This window comes from Danio aesculapii, chromosome 23 (genome assembly GCF_903798145.1).
Source record: "Danio aesculapii chromosome 23, fDanAes4.1, whole genome shotgun sequence".
NCBI classification, from domain to species: Eukaryota; Metazoa; Chordata; class Actinopteri; order Cypriniformes; family Danionidae; genus Danio; species Danio aesculapii.
Window position 1 is genome coordinate 23,808,480 of NC_079457.1, and position 26,225 is coordinate 23,834,704.

Sequence of the window (26,225 nt, forward strand, 5' to 3'; positions counted from 1 at the left end):
AGTTATCTAATTTTACATTAAATACCAACTCAAATATTTAAATATCGGAGATATCCATTTTTGTCAGTTTACATACAACAATGCAAAATCCTTGTCCAAATGGTGATTTGGTTATTTGACGCTTAAAAAATGTACACTTTTTCCACTAAATTTCACAGGTAAATCCCAGGCTGAAAGGAAGGTCAGAGGCGGGGTCCTGGGACAACCTCATACATGTGAATGCCGATAGCCAGCCACCACCCCTCCTTCCTATAAAGACATCGATCACATTCCGAGGGGCGGGGTTGATGACGCGCCGCGCTTCTCAATGAGGCTGTCGAGAGCGCAACTGGATTGAACAGCAACTGGATTGAGCGTGGAGCAGCGAACATCACTGTCCACTCCGAGCACAACATGGATTACAGACGGATTAAGCGTGTATTATTTGTCAATGTATTTATGAACTTTGTATTTATTTCTCTTCAGAAAAAGGAAGGTACGTGGTACGGTTATTCTCTGAGAGACTTTCTAAAACTTTCTCACTCAGTTGACTCACATGGCTTAGACTAGGCTATTTAAAGACAACAGAACTACGCAAAAGATGTTTAATTCTCATGTTGATATTAAATACATTTTTTTTTCTGAGTAAAATGTGTAGTGTTTTAAAGTTAACGAGTCTGAAAGAAGTTAACGTTAATTGGGTATTTAAATTTGTAACAATCTACTTTTTAAATGTTGAAATTGTTAAAATGTTCACTAAACACATTATATATCTAAAAATGGCTACATTTAGAATAAAACAAGACTTTTAGAATTTAAAGCAAGTAAAAACAATCTATTTTCAAGTAGAAGAAGTGCGCAATTTCCTTAGCTACGACAAATAATTAACCTGGCGACATTGCAACACGGGACGTTTGCTTTTTATAATGAATTATTGAATGTTTTATAATCAGTAGTAACACACATCTACTTGTTTGTTTCTTGTATGAACCATTGTGTTTTGTATGTAATCTAGCTAATATAGCTTTGTGAATTGCTCTCTATGTTTAAGAAACGTCATAAATGCAAATTTTGCGTTATTGTCACAGAGGTGTTATTGGATATGGTGGCATCGGCAGCTGAGTTGGGTTGGTTGACATCGCCTGTTGAGAACGGGGTGAGTTCCCTTCTTGTGTACGACTACTGTTGCATGCATTTCTTTCCGATTGTTTCACTTCATTTGCAATGAAAAGACTTTTAGCTCTTGCATTTGACTCAAAACATTCCTGTGGACGATTAAAGGATTGCTCGTAGTTTCTTGCCTGCTGAACACTTGTAGTCTCGTTCGATTTTAAAGCCCTGTTTTAGTGTGTAAAACTGAGGGTGTAATTAACTTTTAAAGTTTGGCGCATATGGTGCTTTGTGTGACGTGAGTTGAAGCTATAATGTTAACTAGAATTTAGAAAAGTAATTGGTTTTGAAATCAAAGGATGTGTTTAGTAGAACATACAGTAGCTGGTTTTAGGTTTAGCTGGTCCTAGTTTAAATTAAATTAATAATGCTAAATTAGTATTGCTCGTACCATTTTAGGATAGTCTGGGTTTTGAAAACTGATATTTGGTTGACAAACCTAAATTAGCTAGTGTATTTCAAAACCCTGTTCTAAAACTTACTGGAATGATCTGAGACGCATGTACAGACTTGTTAAGTCTTCTTCCCGTGCATGACCAGTTTATAACAGAATTTGAAAACTGTGGAAAAAAGCAAATGCACACAAGGTAGTTAAATTTAATGCATTTTCCCTTCCATTGTCGTGGAAAAAGCTGAGAATAAAGAATTTGAACAAGGTGTCAGCATGTTCAGCTTTATAGAAAGTTAATTGCACTCTTAATGAGCTGCTGTTTTTATTTAAAGAGTTCGACATCTTTCGAATGTATGAAATGCTTTAAACCGCAAAGTTCCTTTTATATGGAAGCATTCGTTTTACTGCCATGCCACACACTATGAAAACATGCACCTCTCCTGTAATTAATATCACAGTGGCACATGAAATCAGAGCTAAAACACACATGCACACTGCATGTGAACAGATATGTTACAGCATATTACATCAGTCATGCTGTAGAAAGACTGCTGTATTGTTTCTTGCCAGACGTTGGTGGGTAATTGACCAGCATCCTCACTACTACTTAAAATTCCACGGTCAGGACATTTTCGTCCTCAGCATTCGTTGGCATCTTTTCTTTGATTTCTTTTTTTTTTTTTTCACAATCTTGGTTTTGACTTTATTGCTAACATCCATTTTTTATTTCACATTGCAGTGGGAGATAGGCCAACAGGCTGTGAATGGCTCTCTGTTGTATAACTATTATATATGTAACGTGGAGGAACGAGAACAAGACAACTGGCTCCGTACTACGTTCATCCAGCGCAACCCCGCTGCCTCTCGGGTCTTTGTGGAGCTGCAATTCCTTGTCCGTGACTGCAACACTTTCGAGGCAGACTCTCTTACCTGCAAGGAGACCTTTAACTTGTACATCTATGAGGCTGATGCAGACATTGGCACTGCTTTCCGCAAAAGCCAGTTCCGAAAAGTGGCCACCATTGCTCCAGATGAAATATCCGTCGTTGGAGAGATGAAGTTGAACACTGAGACTAAAGTAGTGGATAACCTTTCACATAAGGGCTTCTACCTGGGCTTCCAGGACATTGGGCCTTGTAGCCATCTACTCTGTTAGGGTTTACTATAAAACATGTCCTGCAACAGTGCAGAGCTTGGCAGCATTCCCTGAGACAGTGGCAGGGGGGGAGAATCAAGCCCTGCGGGAGGTGGCAGGAAGTTGTGTCAAAAATGCTGTCAGTGAGGGCCAACCGCGCATTTATTGCACCACGGATGGGGAATGGTCTACCTATGAGCCAGTGCCAGTGCAAACCCGGGTTCGAAGCCCTCGAAGAAACTTGCCAAGGTAAGACATACTACGTTTCTTTGTTTGCTTTCCACAGATCGAGGCCAGAAACAGCTGTTGTCACTTAAGATTTTGGGTTTGGGTCAGGAGTATTGACTAGAATTTCACATGGATTGTGATTCACTTAAGTCGTATTATATATATTATGAATTATTCTATTATGTTACAGAATTATTTATACCATTGTGGATTTTATCTATCCTTACCATGCATGCTTGTGATTTGTTTTCTGTCTATAAAAGAAATGTATATATATATATATATATAATATAATATTTATATATTTCCCTATTATTGTTTTTATTTACTCACTTTTACTTTAGTACCATACTTAATTATTGTATTGTACAGTATTGGGTGAAAGTTACTTTTGAAAGTAATGCATTACAATATTGAGTTACCCCCAAAAAGTAACTAGTTGTGTTTTTTAGTACTAGTACTGTTTTTTCACAGTAAATAATGTGTTACGTTACTTTTGAGTTACTATTTATTACCTGGCTGAGGCTTGATCTCTTTCAGAACTAGTTTTTTTTTAATAGAGGAGCTCTGCAATTAGCAACACACTGTATAACCTACACTCTCATTTACCTTTAAAAAAACCATCAAAAAATGTTTTAGGATAATGTTATCTGAGAACGTCCTGATACCAGAGCTATACATGCTGTATATAGAGATTCGGGTTGTGTGATTTGGGGAAATATCTAATTGCAATTTTTCTGACAGATATTGTGATTGCGATTTGATCTGGATTTAATTTTGTATTCAAGCTTCAGCTCAATAATCTGTAAGCCGGGGCAACAATTCTGCAACAGCTCTTAAAAATGACCTGTATTTGTTTGGTGTCTGTGACTTACAGGAACCAAAATATTCATGTATTACAGGTGTCCTGTGTTTCTTTGATATTAGTTTGTCTATTAATGCTTCAGAAGCAGACGCCAATATTCCAGTTTTCCAAGCTTTCCTTTTTTTTACATTTTTTTTTATTGTGGGGTTTCTGCATAGTTCGGTTGCGCAAATCTCTTGGCCAGAACGAAGCGTGCTCACTCAATTGACTAGTACGACTATCACACACAGACGGCAGTCACGCATTTGCTCTGGGCAGGGGAAATTAAATAATAGATATATATTTCATATCACAGCCTCCTGCGATTAGCTAATCGCAACATTTCAAATTGCGATTGTGATTCGATTTTGATTAATCGCACAGCACTAATACAGATTATTGAAAGTTTAAAGCAGTGTGATTGCTACTCTTGTACTATTTGTCTTAAGTAAAATCACTGTGCATAGAGACAATCACCTTTACCTTTTTTTTCAATGTGTTCATAATAACTGCGTGACTGCATGATTCATTGTGAATACTTTAATTTTAGTTCAGCAATTTATTTTTTAAAAGCAATTAAACTAAAAAGTAACTCAATATAATTACTTATTTTTTTAAAGTAATGCGTTACTTTACTCATTACTCATAATAAAAGTAATATTATTATGTAACCAGCGTTACTTGTAATGCGTTACCCCAACACTGCTTCTTACACTAAAGTTCACATATTGAGTTACCTACTTGCATCCATACCATACATTAATGCTTTACTATTTTTCATTGACTATTTTTAAATAGTCCTTTTGCATTCTTCACTTGTCTTGCAGTTTATTTAGCATATTTTAAGTTGCTCACCACCAGCCGTTTTGCTCATTCTGTTAATCTTAAACTTTCAAGTGCTTCAAAACCTGTTTGCTTTATTCACTGTGCATTTGACTCCCATGACCCAGCATTCTTTGAAAACAAGTTCAGACGTCAACGACTGATGCAAACCTATTGTGCTTTAGGCAGAACGTTTCAAAGCCAGGTAAATGTGGCTTTGAGGATGTGACAATTTCTCTTTTTATTATCCGCATGTCACTGTCACCAACTGTCTTTTTTTTAATGTTCACCCTCTTGTGTTTTTGTCCCTGCCATACCAGAGTGAGCGAGATCCACCATGTGACAGTCCAAAAAGGCTTTGTGACTGCAGAAATGAGAGCACCGGCATGCTAGGACTTGCTAAGAATAATTCAGTTTTAAACGTCCTCTAACTTCAACACTTTAGCATATTTCCACAATTCAGCCACATGCAGTGACAGGTGAAAAAAGAACAGCAGGAACGAAAGCAATGTCTCAAATAGGGCAACTGCATTATGACTTTTTTAATTGTAGCGGTTACACATTACCATTCCCAAGCTCAAGCACACGCATATTTTTGGTTCACACACATTCCTTGTTTTATGGACTTGGGATTGTGGGAACAGTGTGTGTGTGCACGGTTTAGAAGGGGAAAAGATAAAGTGTCAGACTTTGGAGAGGGAGGAGACTGTAGTGTAAAGGTGGAGAATGGAATGCAAAGGTAACAGAACAATGTAGTGCTGTGTTCAGAGACAAGCCCCCCTCTTCAGACCCCCCCACCAGCGCCTCTTTCACTCCAATGATGCATTCCTGCTAGCTTTATTAAGGAACCTTCCAAACTACTGCCGGCCTGAGGAATTCCCTGTGGAGAGCTCCAGGCCAGAGCTGACTCATGTTGATGGATGTACTGTTGATTAAAGGCAATCATTGTCGAATAGCCAGATCAGGGAACTATGGGTAAATGCGTAGGTGGGGTCAAACCTTTCGTTTTCCAAAAAAAAAAGAAAAGGATGGTAAGTTATCAAGTGGTAGTGAGACTTCTTTAAAATGTAGAAATCTGACATGCACGCTGCTTTGCGGTTTAATCAGTATTGACATTCACACTGTGTTTCACTAATAAAACACACCCTTTCTCAGTCATAACGAATAAAAGAGCGCATACCTTTGCTGACCACACAAAGACGTGCTGCCTGACCTATACTAGATTGCACTAGGAATTCATGCCCACACCCTGTCACTCGCAGTATACCAGAGTTGGATAGCTATAGTTTCTGGAATGCTTCAAATGGCCACTGGCTTCCATATTGTTGATCTGTAGGAAAAATGGGACAACGTTGAAGCAGAATAGTCTTAACTTTTTTTTTTTTGAGAGGAAGCCTTGTGCGTTACTGTAAATAAAACTTTCCTTGCACTAGAACAAGCTACAGCTAAGAGTTATGTGTGACCAAGTTGGAGTTGTGTGTATATAATGTGTGGTGAGTGACTGGCTGGGTAGTAATTGACTTGGGTGTGTGTCCTTAAGAGCCATAAGTACTGGTTTTGGATGGATCTTCTTCCTATCCTGTTACTCTGGTCTTTTCTTTTTTTTGCTTTCTTTTTTTTCTTGCTTTCTTTATACGTCTATAAGTCTTGCTTTTTTGGGGCTATTTCCTGTTTGCTTGCTTGTCTTTTTGCCTCTTTCTTTCTTGTTTTCTTGTATGTTTGTGTTTGTTGCAACATGGGCTCATTCTGAAAATGTAGCCCTAAATATGTTTCTGGAGATTGCGATTTAGGTAATCAGAGCTACGTAGGCTGCATTTCATTTTTAAAATGAACGCTACGGGGCGGGATGATGTTGTTCCTTGTTTACACTTACCAGCTGACTGCTTAACTTCGTATGGGCGGCTTTTTGAGATCTGAAAAAATATCCACAATGGCCTCTCGTGGATTTGCGAAAACAAAAACGACAAAAATCGTAGCTCCTGGGACGTATTTCGCGGTCTCCAGAAATGTATATAGAGGTACGTTTTCAGAATGAGCCTGGGTTTGCTTTCTTTATAATCTTTTTTGACTTTTTTTGTTGTTTCTTTCTTTTTGCCACTTTCTGTCTTGCTTGTTTTGTTTCTTTTCTGCTTATTTGACCCTTCGCTACTTGATTGTTTTCTTCTGGCATCTTTCGTTTTTGATAGCTTCCCTCTTTCTTGCTATATTTTTTATTTGTTTTGCTCCTTACTTGCTGACTTTATTCTTGCCTTTTGGCTCTTTCTCTTTTGATTGGATCCTTGCTTTTGCTCCTTTCCCTTTGCTTCTTTTGGTCTTTCGTCTTTCTTTTAGGCCTCGTTTACACTAATACGTTTTAGTTTTAAAACTGCATTTTAGAATGAAAACGATCCACGTCTACACTGACGTTTCAACCCAGCGTTTTTTGAACACATCTTCCGTCCACACTATACCGCTGAAAATGCTGATCTCGTGACTACACACACACTGTGCGTATGAGCGCGTCTGAGCTTCAGGCAGTCAGCGGGTGCTTTGAGCACATGTACCCAGATGAGAGCTGTGCACATTGGACCGTTTCATCAAGGATCTACCGCTAGATCTAATGTCACTATATTTAACACAACATATTCCCCGACTTTGGTCTTTTGAAATCCATTACTTGTTACTTCTTCTGTTTTTGCTGAGCGCAAATATAAGTTAATATATTAATTTATACAACCATGGACACTGATCCTGCATATTGACTGATTGCTTGCAATTATTTCCTATAATGTATAAACATTTTTGTGCGTTATAATGTTATAATGACCATTATTGATTATTAAAACTGATATTCAGCCAAAGAGAGGGTATGTTTCGTATTTTAAATGAAAATGACAGGAGGCAGTAATGTTTATAGGCTCCATTTTGTTATAAATATGCATACAGTGAAGATGACGGTCATATAATATGTAAATATACAAATACGACGCCTCAACATTTTTGGTGTCTGTTAAGTTGCTGATATCAAAATGAGAACAGGCAGTTCCTCATCTCATGTTTTCATTTTATTGTTAAGAAAGTGAAAGAGCGTAGCCTGCAGGGTAATACGAATGAGGTTATAAAGTACACTGTTCCCTTTGAAGATTTACCTGACGTGTCCTCTGGAGTTTGTTTTCCATTTCAAACTTGCAAAGTCTGAACTTTACAAGCAAAGGATGCAAGACTGAACTTGTGTACCTATATTAAAAAAAAAAAGCCCCAATCAGATGTTTTTTTCAAAAAGCCTGCCTCCGTTTTCAGATGTCTCCGTTTTCCCCATCCACACTAACACGGAGCAGCAGTGTTTAAATGAAATGACCTCTTCAGCGTTTCAAAAGGGTGCTTGAAAAGTCTAGCGTAGTGTGACGGATGGGCGTAAGCATTGCAAAACTTATGCGTTTTAAAATTAAAATGTATTAGTGTAAACGGGGCCTTAGATTGCTTTATTTCTGTCTTGCTTGTTTACTTTCTTTCTTGGTATTAGTTAGTCCCACCTTCATACCCTCTCCCAAACGGATTGTGATCTCTAGAGTTTTCCCAAATTAAACCAAGTAAACATAGTTATATTTATCGTCATTGGCTGTTCCGATAACAATATGTTATTTTTGGCCTTGAATGCAGGTCTCGGAAAGTGACATGTATTGAACGTTTAAACATCCACTTTCGCACGACCCTGCAAACACTGTTGAAGCTCTTCAGGGAGATTTCAAATGGTGTCTTGTAAATAAACAGCTTTGCTTATCCTCAGCTGTCTCCCAAGACAAATAGATGCTTTTAGAACATTCCCCAGTTTACGTGCGGAAAACATTTTAAATAAACGTTAGTTCTGACTCACATACATGTACGTGTACGGTCAAAAGGTTGAGAAATTTTGGAATTCCTCTCTTGAGAAAGTGCTCAGAGCTCTTGAATACCATAAGCCTTTGGGTGACAGTGCAGAAGGGGAATACAGTAAGTGAGATATCTAAAGAGTGTGCATGAGAGATAAAATATAAGCAGTTGTGCAAGCTTAAAGGGATAGTTCATCCAAAAGTTAAAATTCTGTCCACATTTACATCCTTCACCTTTTCAAAACATATGTTTTTTTTCTTCTGATGAATACAAAGAAGATATTTGGAATAATTTTGGAAAGCAGCAACCATTGACTTCCATACAATTGTTTTTCTCACTATGGATGTCAGTGGTTATGGTCTTTTGTTGTCAAGTGAAAAAGGTATAAAGGTTTGGACTCACATACATCTCATAAAGATTTGGAATCAAATATTGTAAGGAATGTTTCATTTTTGGGTAAACTTTCCCTTTAACTTTGCACTAAACATAGTTCAGCAGTGTTGCATATGAAATTTAAGCATATGAACCTTGTGCATATGAGCATATGAAACTTGTGTCCTCTTCTTTTGCATTTAAATTTCACTCTCTTACACCTATTAAACCACAGAAACCATCTCCACCTTTGAGATTCTTAATCATACTTTACCAGCAGTTAACCGCAACAATTCATTGCTGGTTCTTTCTATTCCAATTCTATCTGCCCGGGCAAGTTTAGATAATGATGAGCACTTCCAAATAGGTTTGTTTGACTTCTTTGATCCTCTGTCAAACTCATGTACCAACATCAAAAGAAACTGCAGTAGATGACATGGTTGTTGAGTTAATTTCAGTATAATGACCAGCGAAAACTCACTGGAACTCACAATTACTCCATTTCTTTGAAATCCATGTGTTGACCACGTAGGAGGAGGTGTGTGGAGTTCTCTGAGTCACCAAAAGGAGGGGATTGTGTGGATTTTTCCGCCTTAGTAATGAAAAGAAAATGGGTTTCATGCCGTTTCTACCATTTTTTGTGCGTATAATTATGTTCTTTTTCAGCTCTGAGATATAGTTTGGGTGGAATATTTAGTTTTGAGAGGAGTTAACTGCTGGATTGTGTGCATGTGCTGAGTGTATTGTACTGCGAGTGTGTGAGATCAGCATGTTTCCTGCCCCCGTTGTCAGCTCTGCGTCCCCTGAAACAGGACAAGCTATTGCGGAAACCGGAGGCCTGCTAATCCTCGGTGACCCTCCAACTCGTCCGCTCAGGGCTTTCTATTGTCGCTTTCAGCCACTGGCTTCATTCACTTATTCATTTCAAATTCATTAAGGAATTTTGTTTATGGTTTTGGCCTAAACCAAACTTTTCCCATCCTTGTGGCCATCCCAGAGTTCGGTTGACGGGTGATGGGCGAGAATGAGAGCAAACCAAATCTCTAGCAGTGGCCATTCAGCGGCACTATTCAGCGTTGTTTGTAGGTTTTTAAGTTTCTTAGTGAACTTTTTTCTTAATTAACAAATCTCCTGGATGGATCTCAATGTTTGTGTCCTTTTGTGCTCTGTCATCTTCTCTTCCTCTTGCCCTCTTTGCTCTAGAATGAGTGAAAGTGTGAAAAGAGAGGGATTAGAGCTTTTTATTGTGTCTGTTAACGACTAGATGAAAGAGTGAGTGGAATTGTAAAGCGTAGATGTAATTCTCTTACAACTCTTCCATTGGGCTGATAATCCTTTGCACTAATGCTTTCACCACACCTAGAGAGCATTACCTCCCCGCTGGCTTCATGTTACCACTGCATCCCCCCTACACACACGAACAAACACACACCACAGACCCTGGCTTTGTCCCATCTGACCATAAGAGCCACTCCACTGACCATTCATGGATGCGGTGAATGTTTTCAGTGGAACTCGATACTGGTGTGTTGTTAAAATATGCATATTAACTGGTCATCAAAACTTATAATGGTCATCCTAAACTTTGATGAACTGATACCTCAGTTTTGGCTGTTCATGACGACACTAAAAGCATTTTAACTGTTAATATTTTGATCGCTTGTGGAGAAACGAAACGTCAGTTTGGTTGTGTCACTCCCTGCATTTAAGTTCTGAAGAATATTAATTAATATGTATGTATTATAGGGTTAGGTTGATTTAAGGTTAGATGCATGTAATTATGCATAATTCACTATTATTACTACAGTAAGTGAGTGTAACAAGGGCACTGTAAAATGAAGTATTACCATCCAATTTCTCTCAGACAAAAAACGATGGATTTAATTTCTTTATTTATTTTACTTTCAGTGGTATTAGTGGTATTACGCCTGTGAATTTAGAAATAACAACATTATAATCATTCATTTATCCATCCATTCATTTAAGAAATATATACTTTAAAAGGCAAATTTAAAATGTCATATTTTGGTTAACCCAGGCTCATTCTGAAAACATACCGCTATACAAATTTCTGGAGAGCGTCAAATACATACCAGGCGGTATGTTTTTTTGCAGTGTTTATTTTCACGAATCCACCAGAGGCCGCTGTGTATCCTTTTACGATCTCAATTTTCTCCCGCTAGTGGCATTTGCGCTTGCTGTTCTCGCGTAAATCCACCAGAGGATGCTGTTTTTTTGTCTTACCCGCTTTCTGGAACAGTTCTTCACCAGACTTGAACCTCATCACCGTGGTCAAATCCCCTCTGCATCTCAAGTCCGTTGATGTGCATGACGAGCTACTAGACAAACTGGTAACAGCGGGAAAGCTGTCCATATGGAGGTAAACGGTCAGCTGGTAAACACGAAAAGGAATGCTGTCATACCGCCCCGTAGCATTCATTTTAAATACCAAATGCAGCCATACGTACTTCTGGCTACATAATTCGTGATCTCTGGAAATTTCTACGTTTTCAGAATAAACCTATGTTGATATTGGTATGATAAATAGAAAATGACTAGTATTGCTTCACTTTAGACTTGTTTTATTGTGCGCCCCAAAACTTGTTTATTAATTAGTTTATTAATCATTAAAGTTAAAAGATTTTAAGTCCATTAGGCTTTTAAAATCATTTAACACATAGCAAATGTTGATTATCCTGCTTATTCCATGGTCATTACCACATTTCAGATAAGTTAAATCTATTTCACCAAATTACGATGCCAATTTATCACCAAGTTATGACATGTTATATCTTCCTGCCTTGAATCTGCAGTAACTGGCAGACAGAGAGAGGAGTGGGAAAGATTGTGTGTGCATGTAAATGAAACAAGCATATCTAATAGCTCACAATATCATGTCCTAGCTACCTCTTCGCAAATATATTTGAGCACATTGGCGCATTGGTAGATCGGCTCCCAGTGAAACACATGTTGGTGATCTCAAGATTACACTGTATCAATAAAGGCACTTACACTGAGTTATTATGGTTACTACTAATGTTTAGGTGCATTTATGTTAAGCTGTTATTACAGACCATGGAATAATAAAAGAAATATCATTAGTAATGTATAATCAGGTATTATTAATAAATAATTAAGGTTATTATTTTTAATAATAATTATATAAATAAATAAAATTGAAGTAGATTAGTTGAAACTATAAGCCCATGAAGTGGAGTTGTCTTCACCTTATTGTAAGCCCCAGAAAACCAATGTTTACAATTGCATGATGCTATCTTAATCTTCATTTTGTTCAGCGTGCAGGTTTTATTTTTTCAGTGGCTCTCAGTCTGAATTTAACCTCTTCCCCTGTGAATGGAGCCCCTGGCCGCTGTCCGCACTCACTCTGCTCTGCTGTTTGTTTTACTTGGCCATCAACACCTGGCGGAGCAGCACACTTTAACTCAACTCTGCCTAGGGCTACATGTAAACCCCTCCGTGCCTAGGTTTAAATGACTGGCCCTTTTGTTTTTCTTTCCTCTTTCTCATTCGAACCCCCCCCCCCCCCCCCCCCCCCCCCCCTCCTGTCAAACTCTTGTCCTGGAGGGGTTTGCGCTGTCCCGCCGCCATGTAAACACTCATTCATTCAGCCCTCCTTCCCGTTCTCTGTCGACCCATCCATCCATACATCCGTCCATTAACGTCAGCCTCTCATCAGTCTTCGCTCCACTCAAGCAAACGGCTCTCAGGCCTCTGTAGGTCAGCGGCGAGCAGGATCCAGATACTCTCACAATAAACAAACAGTCACTCACACGGCCAGGACCCTCGGTGCCAGATATTAGAAACTTTTAAATTCAAAGTTGCACATTTACATTATGTGCATAAAACATTAGCGCATAAAACACTGTTTTGATCCCATCTGTTCAAGAGAATCAAAATCGTCTCTTCCTAAAACCAGCGCAATATTTGGATAATAAAAATTATGGTTCCACTGTAATTCTTTTTTCGTCTCCAATGGAAATAAGTTGCACCTCAGAGCAGGAAAGTACACACACAGTCACAAACTTTGTCCTGTTATCTTGCGTTTGGAGGCTTGTAACTGATGTTTGTGAACACCTTTGTATAAAACAGTTCTACTCACAATCATTTGAGGACATATTTTCACTCGGGTATATAAAATATCTCAGATGCAGTGTGTAACACAACGGTGCTGGACAACAGGGTGGATGATCCACGTGCAGTTTATTTATAAGATTAGTCAGACAGGTAACGGTAAAACAGAGGTAAAGAGATACATACAGATAATCCAGAATCGTGGTCACTTACAGGCGGCAACAAATTAAAACGAGAAAACAAGGCAAGGGTTCAAAACATTGAGACGAGAATGTTCACAGTGTTACAAGACTCAGCAAAGTCTGTGTATTTGTGTGCTGTATATATGGTCCATGTAATCATAATCAGTCTTTGAGCAGCTTCCAGCTGTGTGTGTATAGAACCGGAACAGGTGTGAGTGTGTGGTGCATGACAGGATTTGTAGTTACTTTGGTTGCAGATTTGTAGTTCTCCAGTGATCTGTATAGACTACATCACTGGTGATTGTGACACAGTGAGATGAGATCAGTTTAGTAGTTAGTCTCCAATCACATCATCTGTTGACAAAATCAAATGATCAATTGTTTTGATTCACATCAAGGATTTCATTCAGTAATGTGTTTTTAATGTACAGCTCTAAAAAAAAGTCTGGTTTAAATTGGTTAACATTGACTTAAATTTGTTTAAACCCAACATTGGGGTAATTGTTTCATCCAAGTGGTTGGTTTTGTCCATATTTGACCCTGTGTGGGTTTAAACCCAGCATGTTTTAGAGTGTAATTTATGCACATATCTTTTAATTGGATTAAAAATAATCTGATTCAATTGAGCTGATACATTTTTTTAAAAATACATAATTTCAGAATTTACATTTTGGTGTTTAAAATCAAAACTTTTATATAAGATTTTCTAAAATACACATAAAAATTAATGGTTGAAACATAGCTTCATGTTGAGATGAGACGGGGATGAGGCGGGAAGTCTTTTCTGGGAACTGTATTACATAAACCCAATCGACGTTCCTCAAGAGCCAATAGTTGTCTTTCGCCCCTGACCTTTCTGCTTGCTAATGAGCAAGTTCTTCTTTGCAGAATGTGTCCTACATTGGCCTTGTCTACATCTCTTCATGCTTTGATTGGCTGCCATAGAAAGGAAGCTACGAGTCAGCCTTGTGCTTCCTGCTTCCTGTTGTGTCCACAACGCCAAGACAAAGCCCCTCGTGCTCAACCACATTCCTGATGGATTCTGGAAAGTGAAATGTTGACTCAAAACACTGCTTTAGATCACAGCTGAATGCACTTCAAAAACAACAGAAATTAAACCCAAAAATTGTTGGAGTATAAGAAAATATAGTATCTGTATTTCTAGATTAGATTAGATTAGATTCAACTTTATTGTCATTACACATGTACAAGTACAAGGCAACGAAATGCAGTTTCGGTCTAACCAGCAGTGCAATAGCAGCAAGTGCAGGATACAGGTATAAGTTATAAAGTGCAGTTATAGAAAAACTATGGTGATATTTACAGATGGATGTACTATCAACATTATATACAGGTTGTATTAGCTATGAACAGATTTACAATAAATGAATATATGTACAGGATACTATTAATAGCAGAAGTGTGCAGATAGATAAACATAATTACAAATGTCCATGTGCAGTGGGTATGTCCAGTTCAGATAAATGAATCAGTGCAATGAATATGTGCAAACTTTAAATGTGCAAATGTTAAATAGTGCAGTGATTGTGAGGAGTATAAGTTAGAGGAGTGTGGGGGGTGTATTGGGGGGCAAAAGAGTCAGTGAGGGGCAGAGTTCAAAAGGAAGACAGCTCTGGGGAAAAAGCTGTTCCTCAGTCTGCTGGTTTTTGTCCGGAGGAGCCTGAAGCGCCTGCCGGAAGGCAGGAGAGAAAACAGTCTGTGAGCAGGGTGAGAGGTGTCCTTAAGAATACTGCGTGCTCGGCGCAGACAGTGTTTCTTCTGGATGTCTTCTATGGCTGGCAGTGTAGTCCCTGTGATGCGTTGGGCAGTTTTCACCACCCGCTGCAGTGCCTTACGCTCAGCAACAGAGCAGCTTCCATACCAGACTGTGACGCAGTTGGTCAGGATGCTTTCTATTGTGCAGCGGTAGAAGTTCACCAAGACGGCTGATGAAAGCTGGTTCTTCTTAAGTTGCCTCAAGAAGAATAGGCGCTGGTGAGCCTTCTTGACCAGGCTGGAGGTGTTGGTGGTCCAGGAAAGGTCCTTAGAGATGTGGGTCCCCAGGAACTTGAAGGATGAGACAGGCTCCACGGCCATCCCGTTAATGTGGATGGGATCATGCGAGCCTGTTCGTCCCTTCCTGAAGTCCACAATGAGCTCCTTGGTCTTGCTGGTGTTAAGGAGCAGATTATTGTCAGTGCACCAAGTGGCTAGATGCTGTATCTCCTCTCTGTAGGCAGTCTCATCATTATTGCTGATTAGACCAATAACTGTGGTGTCATCTGCAAATTTGATGATGGTGTTGGATCTGTTCACAGGCCTACAGTCGATGGTAAAAAGGGAGTAGAGGAAGGGGCTCAGCACGCAGCCCTGTGGTACACCAGTGTTGAGTGTGACGGTGGTGGAGCAGATGTGGCCTGATCTAACATTCTGAGGTCTGTTAGTCAGAAAGTCCATAACCCAGTTGCAGAGAGACGTGTTGATATCCAGGTCTCTGAGTTTGATCAGTAACTTAGAGGGTATGACAGTGTTGAATGCTGAGCTGAAGTCAACAAACAGCATTCGTGCATAAGTGTTTTTATTGTCCAGGTGTGTGAGGACAGAGTGCAGTGCTATGGAGACGGCATCTTCTGTGCTCCTGTTGCCACGGTAGGCAAACTGATGTGGGTCCAGTGTGGATGGCAGAGAGTCTTTCAGATGTGCCAGGACCAACCGCTCGAAGCACTTCATGATGATGGGTGTGAGTGCTACAGGGCGGTAGTCATTCAGGCATGTTGGGCTGGAGTGTTTGGGCACCGGCACAATAGAGGTGGTTTTAAAGCTTGTTGGCACAGTTGCTAGGTTAAGCGACAGGTTGAAAATGTCTGTGAACACCCCAGCGAGCTGTTCTGCACATGCTTTGAGGACGCGCCCAGGAATACCGTCTGGTCCTGCAGCCTTACGCACATTGATCCGACTCAGTGCGGTGTAGACTTCTGAGGAGGTGAGTGTGATAGGTGAGTGGTCGGTTGAGGTAGTGTTCCTGGTGTAGGGTTCTGTATTGTCTCTTTCAAAGCGGGCATAAAAGTCATTTAGCTCGTTCAGGAAGGAGACATTTGTGGCTGTGGGGGTGGACTGGCTGGGTTTGTAGTTGCTGATGGCCTGGATGCCCTGCCACATGCGCCGAGGATCAGAGTTGGAAAAGTGCTCCTCTAGCTTTAGCTTGTAACAGTGCTTGGCCTTTTTGATGCCCCTCTTCAGATTAGCCCTGGAAGTGCTGTAGGCCTGTGCGTCCCCTGATCTGAAGGCAGTGTTGCGTGCCTTCAGCAGGAGGCGCACCTCCTTGTTCATCCATGGCTTTTGATTTGGGTATGTGGTGATCTGTTTCTGGGTTGTAACACTGTCTATGGTGGTGTTGATATATTCCAGAACAGAGGAAGTGTAACTGTCAATGTCTGTGTGAGAGCCACATGTGGCCTGGGAAGCAAACATACTCCAGTCTGTGTGTTCAAACCTGTCCTGGAGTGTGGAGTCCACCCCCGCTGGCCACACTTTGATGGTCCTTACTGATGGCTTCACACGGTTGACGATGGGTGAGTACTTGGGGGTGAGAAACAGACAAAGGTGGTCTGATTGACCCAAGTGGGGGAGGGGGGTCACAGCATATGCTTCAGCCATGTTTGTGTAAACTTGGTCTAAAGTTTTGTTTCCCCTTGTGTGGCAGAAAATGTTCTGATGGAATTTGGGGAGCACTGTCTTTAAGTTTGAGTGATTAAAATCCCCCGCAACAATAAAAGCAGCCTCCGGGTGAGCAGTCTGTTGTTTGCTGATGGCTGCATGAAGTTCATTCATAGCGAGCTTGGCATCAGCGTCGGGAGGGATATAAGCAGCAGTTATTATGGTGGAGGTGAACTCCCGTGGCAGATAAAACGGTCTACATTTAACCATTAGAAATTCCAGGTTAACAGAGCAATGTCTCCCAACGACGACAGAGTTTGTGCACCAAGCTTTGTTAATATAAATGCATAATCCTCCGCCTCTGGTCTTACCGGAGTCATCCGCCGTTCTGTCTGCTCGGAATGTTTGATGCTCCGTTAGCGATATAGCGTTGTCTGGTATCCCGCTGTTTAGCCATGTTTCTGTGAAAATCATGACATTACAGTTCCATAATCTTTTGCTGTGGTTGATGCGCAGTCGAATCTCATCCATTTTGTTCACCAGTGACCGTACATTGGCGAGAAAGATGCTGGGTAAAGAGAGCCGGTGTGGTGTTCGCTTTAGCTTAGCTCTTAGCCCGCCGCGCTTCCCCCGTCTTTGTTTACGTTCTCTGTAAAGGAGTTCAGGGCTTCATCTGCTGGTTTGTTTTGTATTATTAGTTTAATTGTATGTGAAATTAAGAAATTATTATTAGTTTAATTCTATTAATTATTAAGAACATTTTTAGGTACATTTATGTGGTTTAAAAAAATTTTATACAAAGACATATCCACAAAAATAAATCCGAACTTGTACATGTTAAATATTGATTGATAAAAGAAAATATTTTAAAATACTTTCACCAAAAACAGATGAGTTGTTGTATTATTTGTTTCTTTTAGGGCTGCACAATATTGGAAAAATGTGATATTGCGATATTTTTATTTTTGCCATAAACATTGCGATATAAATAGAGTTTCACAAGACTGTTGAATAGCTCTATCTGACAGTCTAACAGTATTCAGGCCCAGAAATGTAGTGATCGCAATGCAAAAATTCTTAGATTAAGAAAAAATATTGTTTTGTTTTAAAATACAGATGAAATAAGGCAAAAAGCCAGTGAGGTAGGTTAAATAATCTTGTTTTCGCTTTGAAATGTAGATATTTGGACTAGAAACAAAGACAAAAAACTTTCTTTGTTGCATAAATCATATAAATTTTGTATAAATACAGTGATTTAATACAATTGTGTAGCTCCTGGTCAACTATAATCCTGACTCAACATTGCATATTTTTATGATGTAACTATTGCGGATGTGCACATTGCAATTTTGATGCTGAAAGGATATATTGTGCAGCCTAGTTTCTATCAATTTTGTTTAGTTACATTGCACATTTTTTTATGTACCAACAATTATCAGAAATTTACATTTAAAATACTAAGTTTTTTTATTTATTTTAAATAATAACTACAAAATATATTAAAATATATTGTAGATACAGTTTTTTATACATCTTAAACATTTAAATACTTAAACAGTTGAAGTCAGAATTATTAGCCCCCTGTTTATTTTTTTCCCAATTTCTGTTTAATGGAGAGCAGATTTTTTCTACACATTTCTAAACATAATAATTTTAATAACTCATTTCTAATAATTGGTTTATTTTATCTTTGCTATGATGACAGCAAATAATATTTGACTAGATATTTTTCAAGACACTTCTATACAGCTTAAAGTGACATTTAAAGGCTTAACTAGGTTAATTAGGTTAACTAGGCAGGTTAGGGTAATTAGGCAAGTTATTGAATGACAGTGTTTTCTTCTGTAGACTATTGAATGAAATATAGCTTAAGGCTAATAATTTTGACCTTGAAATGTTTTTAAAAAAATTAGAAACTGCTTTTATTCTAGCCGAAATAAAACAAAAAAGACGTTTTTGAGAAGAAAATTATTATCAGACATACTGTGAAAATTTCCTTGCTCTGTTAAACATCATTTAGAAAATATTTGAGAAAGGTGGGTTAATAGTTCAGACTTTAACTGTGTATATATTTTTTAAACAATTATAATAAATAACATTGTAATATTAATGAATCCCAAATAGTTTCATTAATTCATTGTAAGTACTTGCAAAATTGAAATTCAAAATAAATCCTACACCGAATATTTTGAAAAGTAGACTCAAAGTACTTTGAATAAAAGTTTCAAGTCCTTCTCAGATTCTTTTGTAAACTTTTAGCATAAAAGGATTAAAGCGCTGTTTTTTTTGGTGAGCGTGGCTGTAAAGAAGCCAGCTAGCGTATTAGCACGTCATGTGGCATCTACACCACTGGAAACAAGTGTTTTCTCTCGCCCGGCCCCGACTGGCATTCAGTGCCTGTTGTCTGTCCTGAATAGCCTATCCAATGTTTTGCTGGACTCTCTCACATGTGGCCATGAGGAAAGCGAGGGGACTTAAGAATTTGGAGATTACGAGTAGGGGGCCGATATGAAACAGCAGCTGTTTGGCCCCCTTCACCGTGAATAGGACAATTCTTTTTTTTCCTCCGTCTCCCCCCTTTCCTTTCAAATCCCACCAGGACTCGTTATCCCTCGCTTTCTGTGTCTCCAACACCATCCGCACCTCCGTTAATGAGTCGCAGTAAAGTCCCCACAACAGCTGGCACAGAAACAAGTCCACTTGAAAGAGGGAATAAATAACACTCTGGCCCGATCGCCGCTGCCACGCTCAATTGTCTTCATGCTGCGAGTTTGCTTTTGAAATCAGAGAATGCGTGCTCTGGAATATTAGAGGTAATGTACACCACTGTTAACCCCCTTCCTGCGAGGGAGAGCAAGCGGCTCTGCCCAAAACAAGGGCCTCGATTGATACAAAGCGTTCAGGAAGTAGGAAGCACCTACTCTGTAATTATAACTGTTTGGCAAATCTGCAGATAACAAACCATTAGAGAATGGAAACAATGATTGGGTTTGTGGCCACTGGGATGCTTTGTGAGACAACGGCTGCGAAAACTGTCTGGATAATTTGATCTGCATTTTCTTTGCGTTATTTGATTAATTTAACTTGTATTTTACTATCATTTTTGTAACTGTATATCCTATTTCTTAGTAGAGCTGCACAATATATCGTTTCAGCATGGATATTGTTATATTATATTGTTTGTAAGTTTAATAGCAATTAATTTTATTGAATTATTCATATAGCAAAGACTATACATTTTTATTTTACATGTGATTATTCAACTACTGCATCTAAAATAGGCTGGGCAATTAATCGAAAACTAATTGAAATCGACATTTATAACCTATAATCGATCACATATTTTCAGATCGATTTTTTTAGATGACTTTCCTTACCGCATATGGAGTCACGTGACCTCACTCTGTTAAGACTGATTTATACATCAGCGTTGAGCGCATGCGTATTGTCCGGCACAGCCTTCGCGCAGTCGCATACCCATGCACCCCTTAAAAAATGTAACTACATGTTGCGACGATGTGTAGCGCAGTTTTTATGATTGGTGGGTTTGATAGTGGTGACGAGTGTAGATGGCGTAGATTAATTTCAGTTGTTCAACCATAGACCGTAGATGGTGTGTGTTTCCTTCAATTATTTCAAAATTAAGTAATGCACCCTTCATTCAAAAAGCTTGTAATATGTGAGCATATTTACTGTACAAAACCTGTTAGTGAACTATGAGGGCAGAAAAATATAATAAAGAAAGAAAGTAATCGTTCATTAATCGTAATCGAGTTAAATTTTTTTAAGAGTTTGATTTTAGGCCAAATCGCCCAGTCTTAATCTGAAATCTTTTTCTTTATTTTATTTATTTATGCTTGTAGGTATTGTTTATGTTTATTTTATGCAGATGCACTCCCCTACAGAATCGTCCCAGTTAATATAAATGTATTCATTCTTTCCAAATAGAGATATTTAAGTCATGTGGTGAAGTGGTATACTTATCGCAGTATATATCGCACAATAACAAAACATAGTATTTCCAGTATCATTCAACCCTATTTATTAGTATGTATGGTGGATATGTGTGTCAGTGCTTTTAGTAACATTGAGTAATTATTATAGTTTTTATTCATAGTTTGAATTATAATTTTTTTTTGGAATATTTAGTTATTTTTTATCTTTTCTGATTTTATTTTCTGATAAACTCTTTTATTTTCGCATTCTTTAAATTTTAAAGGTGCGTACTGACCCATTACCCCCATTAGTGGTTCCGTTCTCTCATCAGTTGGAATAGAATAACTTTTGCATAGATTATACTAGAGACATTTTTCTTTTTTCATATTACTGTGCAGGAACCATCAAAATTAATTACAGCAACCTAGACCACACAGAACCTAAAAGATACTCTTTTAAATTTGAGTTTACAAAAAAAAGCTCCTCTTTTTTGGAGGGGTTTATTATAACACAGACAATATGTATGATTATTTTTATCACTTTCAACTTTATCACTTTATCACTTTTTGTTTTATGAAAATTTAAAAGGTTTTCTTAAAACCCTCTTTTCTTTCGCATACACCTCTGCATGTGGATTTGGGACGCTTTTAAATTTGGGTATGCAAAATTCAGGCGGAAACACCAAAATAGCATTTAGCTTTAAGAGGTTAAGATTTTTTAATTGTTGTAAATTTTTATATACATTATTTTTATTGTAATTATTTTGTAAGTTTACTTTTAAGCTGAAAACTAGCTGAAATAAAAAATGTTGTGGGTTTATTTGTGTATTTTACATATTTATTTCTTCAGTTAGCATTTATTTTCTTTAAATTGAAAGTTTTATTTGAGTAGTTGTGCTTTATTTCATTGTAAAAACCACTGTATAAATATGTACACAAATATGTACATAAACACACTCTACTGTTCAAAAGATCAGGATTAGTGCTTTTTTTTATTAATCCATATTTATTTTAATGGAAAAAAATGTGATAAATTGCAGAAATTTACATTTAGTTATTTTAAGGAAGCCTCTTTTGCTCTTTTCGGTACTGAAATTTTAAAAACGTCCATTTTCTACTAACATTTAAGCGCTGTTGAGCGCATTCTTAAACGCCACTGATTTGTCATTGTGTTCACATGCTCAACAGAAATGACTTGGCCATGAAGATCATTAGTTTACTGAACTCACCGCTGTTTACTGAGTGTAACTACAGATACACGGACACTGGAATGTTTTAGAGCCGTGTAGATGAGCTGGTCTGTTTATGAGCTGACATACGAGCGATCCGCTGATGAATCAACTGACCTTTGCTGCTTTAAAACGCTCTAGTGTCCCTGTATCTGTGGTTACACTATGTAAACATCGGTGAGTTCGGTGAACTGATAGCCTTCACAGCCAGTCATTTCGTTGACGTTTTTAAAACTTCAGTATCGATTGGTACCAAATTCCAGTATCATGATAGCACTAATCAATGATACATAACACTTTTTGAGGATTTTTACACGAATGCAATATTTTAAATAACAGCTTTAATTTGAAATAAAGTCTTTCAGTCAATTTAATGCAGTCTTGAACAATAAAATCGTTTAAATAATATGCAAAAATGAATGACAGATTGTGGTTTCAAAAGAAAAAAGTTTTTCAGGATTACTAATAATCAAAAAGGATTCATGAGCAGTGAATCAGCATTTCAAATCAAATCAGAATCCAACATTGAATACTGTTGACAGATTTCCTTAAAGTGTCTAATAGTGAAACTGTTGGATGGATGTTTAATAATCTCTCCAGTGTTATTGCCTCTGGCAGTATTTCAACACCCAAATACAAATCTCTCACCTGATCAGACACATGATGTACATGGTTGTGTAATATTGCTATAATCTGCACCTTGCGTGTGTCTCAGCTTGTCTCTCGTCTGATAAAACTCACACTTGAAACTAAAAACCAGATAGCACAGCTTCCATGTGAAAGTAAATAAATGGTTGGATATGTGGCTGCAAGAAGTGAAAGAGCCAGATTGAGAAAGGAAGTGGTGTGTGTGTGTGAGTGTGTTTGCTCACGGGGTGTTGGTGGATTGTGAATGAGAGTCTGGACAGCGGAAGGACATGAGCTGGTCAAGCTGGAATGTTTCTAGACATCGAGTCCGAGGACACCTTCCTTTTTTTTGTCCTGTTTAAATGTCCCGATGTAAAAACACAGACAATTTTAGTTGTAGAAATAGAAGTTAAAGCCATATAAAATAAGATATATAAAACAAAAATAAAATATTTAAATATTTTGGAACAAGGTGTGCATTTAAGGGAAAAAGAAAATGAATATTTTACTGGAATATTAAATAATTGTCATGTGGATTACTTTGAAGAATGAAAGTCAGATAGATTTCTGATGGCCTGGGTGGTGAGTAAATTTATATATATGTACATACAGGGTGTCCGCAGGGTCTTAAAATGTCTTATTTCTCAAAAGCTAAATTTTAGGCCTTAAAAAGTCTTAAATCTACTTAAATGTTATGTTGTAGGCCTTAAATGTTTTTTAAAAGGTCTTAATTTTCCTTTGTTCATCTATAGCTACCCAGTCTGGCCATTAACACCCAGACAATCGCCAACAATTCATCTTAATAAAACTTTGAACTTTTATTTAAAAATAGCATTTAGTTACTTTCCTTACAGTAACATTTGCTTAAAGGTTCTCCATTTGTTTACTGCTGAGTTTACTGACCTGATCTATATTTTTTTATTATTAAATTATTAATATTACAGACTGAAGTAACTGACAGCTATGTTTTGTTCAATTATTGGTAAGGGTTTTAGGGTTTTTAAATAGATATATTTGAAAATTAATAAAAAATATTGAAGCAAAATTATTATTATTGTATTATTAAATTTATTTGAATAATACATTTTCATATTTTTGATAAGGCATGTGAAAATCTTTTCTAATTGGCAAATTCAAAAGAAGACTAAAATTTTGTTCATAATGGTCTTAGAAAAGTCTTAAATTTGACTTGGTAAAACCTGCAGAAACCCTGATATACATGTATATGTAATATATAAATGTTGTTTTAGTTTTATTATGTAAAAATAAAATATGTTTTTTATATCAATACAACCTGTATAAAATGTTCATAGTACATCCATCTGTAAATATCACTATAGTTTTTCTATAACTGCACTTTATAACTTATACCTGTATCCTGCACTTGCTGCCATCACACTTCTGGTTAGACCTAAACTGCATTTCGTTGCGTTGCACTTGTACATGTGTAATGACAATAAAGTTGAATCTAATCTAATTTAAACTAATTATCATTTCTACCAAATTTAAAATACTTTTATTAGATAATAAATTAACAAAAAAATTGCAATGCCTACATACATGTTTACATTCAGGTGTAAACAAAACAACCCCTAACATCAGAAGAGTAAAGAAACAATAAACATGTGGTGGAATAACCCTATCAATTACAACAAATAAAAGCATTTCATTTCCCGAAAAGCTCTAAATTACAGTAATTTGTGCTAGAAATTTGTAAGAAATTTCACACCTTTATAAATTAAAACAAATATTAACATTTTAATCGACCCCAAAACCTAATAAATCTAGTAAATATTGTCAAAAGGCTTTTTATGGCATTATTTGTACATGATGTATAATATGGACCATGCATGGTAGACAACAGCATTGTTTTCTTTTGTACTGAAGCCTTTGTGAGATGCAGCCTTCATGCCGCGTGCAGCTTTTCTATTGGTTTTGTGGTGTTTTCTCTGCTGGAGTGTTGAGAGCACAGGAACCGTGCTGGAATGCAGGGCGACTGGTCCTGTTTTTGGAGAATCGGGGGGGGGGGGATGGTTGCTTCACTCAGGATGAGTAGGAGTGTGCTTAGTCTTGCTCTGTCAACTTTGTGCACTCTTGCACAGAGCTTCAAAAAAAAAGCTGTAGAGAGAAAAAAAACATCTTCAAAGGGGGTTAATTTACTGTGTTCATACATAGACGATCACTTGACATATGCGCTGTGAGCAGTTTAATTGCACCGTTTCCTCTCATCCTCATCCAACTCATCGTCATACGTGTGTGTGTGTTTTTCCCAATGCAGAATGTCAGCCAGGCTTCTTCAAATCATCGGTGTCCAGTGAGGCCTGTACACCCTGTCCAACGAACACCGAGCCCTCGGGCCCTGGTGCCACGCGCTGCTCCTGTAGTGATGGCTTTTATCGAGCACCGGAGGATCCGGAAACGGCTGCTTGCTTTGGTGAGAAGATTCATCGGGAGGAATTTGATGTCTTGATATGATCACTGTGTAAATATATCTGCAGTCTGTTTCAGAGCCAAGCGTGTTCATTTATACACGATCCTGATACGGTTGTTGGCAGTCTCAATGCATGAAAATGAGCAAACACTGCATACGCCTTTAAACTTCCAGGAATAGACAAAGATCATTCGAAGAACTTGTAGTTGTAGATTGTAGTATTGCAATGTTATGTTTAAAATTACTTTTATTTGCTCGATTAAAATTTTTTTTTGTTAAATTTAAACTCATTTAAGTGAAGTTTATTTATAAACTAATATCAAGAAGATCATGTGCTTATGATTGATCACGGCTGGATCAACTTTAGCTAATACACGATTCTCCAGTCAGATGATTCCTAAGTCACTATAAATAACCATAGTCTTTATACCACAGTCATCTTCGTCCTGAAGAATCCCCCTGTCCTCCCCTATTCCTCCCCCTTTTTCAATAGATTGGGCGGCAAGGCAGCCCAGTGGTTAGCACTATTTCCTCAGAGCAAGAACGTTGCTGGTTCTTGACCTTGGCGTTTCTGTGCAGTTTGCATGTTCTCCTAGTGTTTGCGTGGGTTTCCTCTGGTTCCCTGTTTTCCTCCCACCGTCCAAAGATATGTGTCATTGGTAAACTGACTAAACCAAATTGGCACCATAGTCAAGTTCCTAGCCTGTACTTGTTATTAGCCACAAATAAGCGGGGGAGTTCTTGATCTACCTGAGCTCAATTTCCCCTCTCGCCCTGCAATTGGGAGGGAGCCCAGGGCTCAAGGATCTTTTCAGCTCAGGGCTCTCTCCCGGGACATCATTCCAAACAAGCTTATAATTAATCATCAGCTAAGTGTGAACTCTTGAAATAAATTTATTTTAGATAAAAATAAACACTATGCTCATTTTACAGTTTGTGGTGGTTTTTGTAGGGAGTAAAAACAAATATGAAAACATTTGGAAATACCCACAAAAATTTAGCAATTCATAAAAATAAATCCTTTTAGCCAACATTACTTTCAGTTATTAATGTCATTTTCTATTTAAAAAATAATTTTAAATAGAAACATTTTGAAGTGCAAAATTCTGTTAACTGAAATTAAAATTGAAAAAAAAAAAAAACATTTGCTGATACAAACTAAAAAAAGAATGAGATTCTGTGAATTTATAGTCATTAGTATTTTTTCCTAAACAAGATCTTAGCTGAAATGACAGAATAACATCCAAAAGTAACATCAAATTGATTTAAATTGATTTTAAGA

At 37.7% G+C, this 26,225-nt stretch overlaps 1 pseudogene; it reads left to right on the plus strand.

Moving 5' to 3' along the window:
- The first annotated feature begins 312 nt into the window (after nt 1-312).
- The window catches only part of LOC130217847 (ephrin type-A receptor 2-like), a 48,883-nt pseudogene continuing 22,970 nt past the window's right edge, over nt 313-26,225 (plus strand).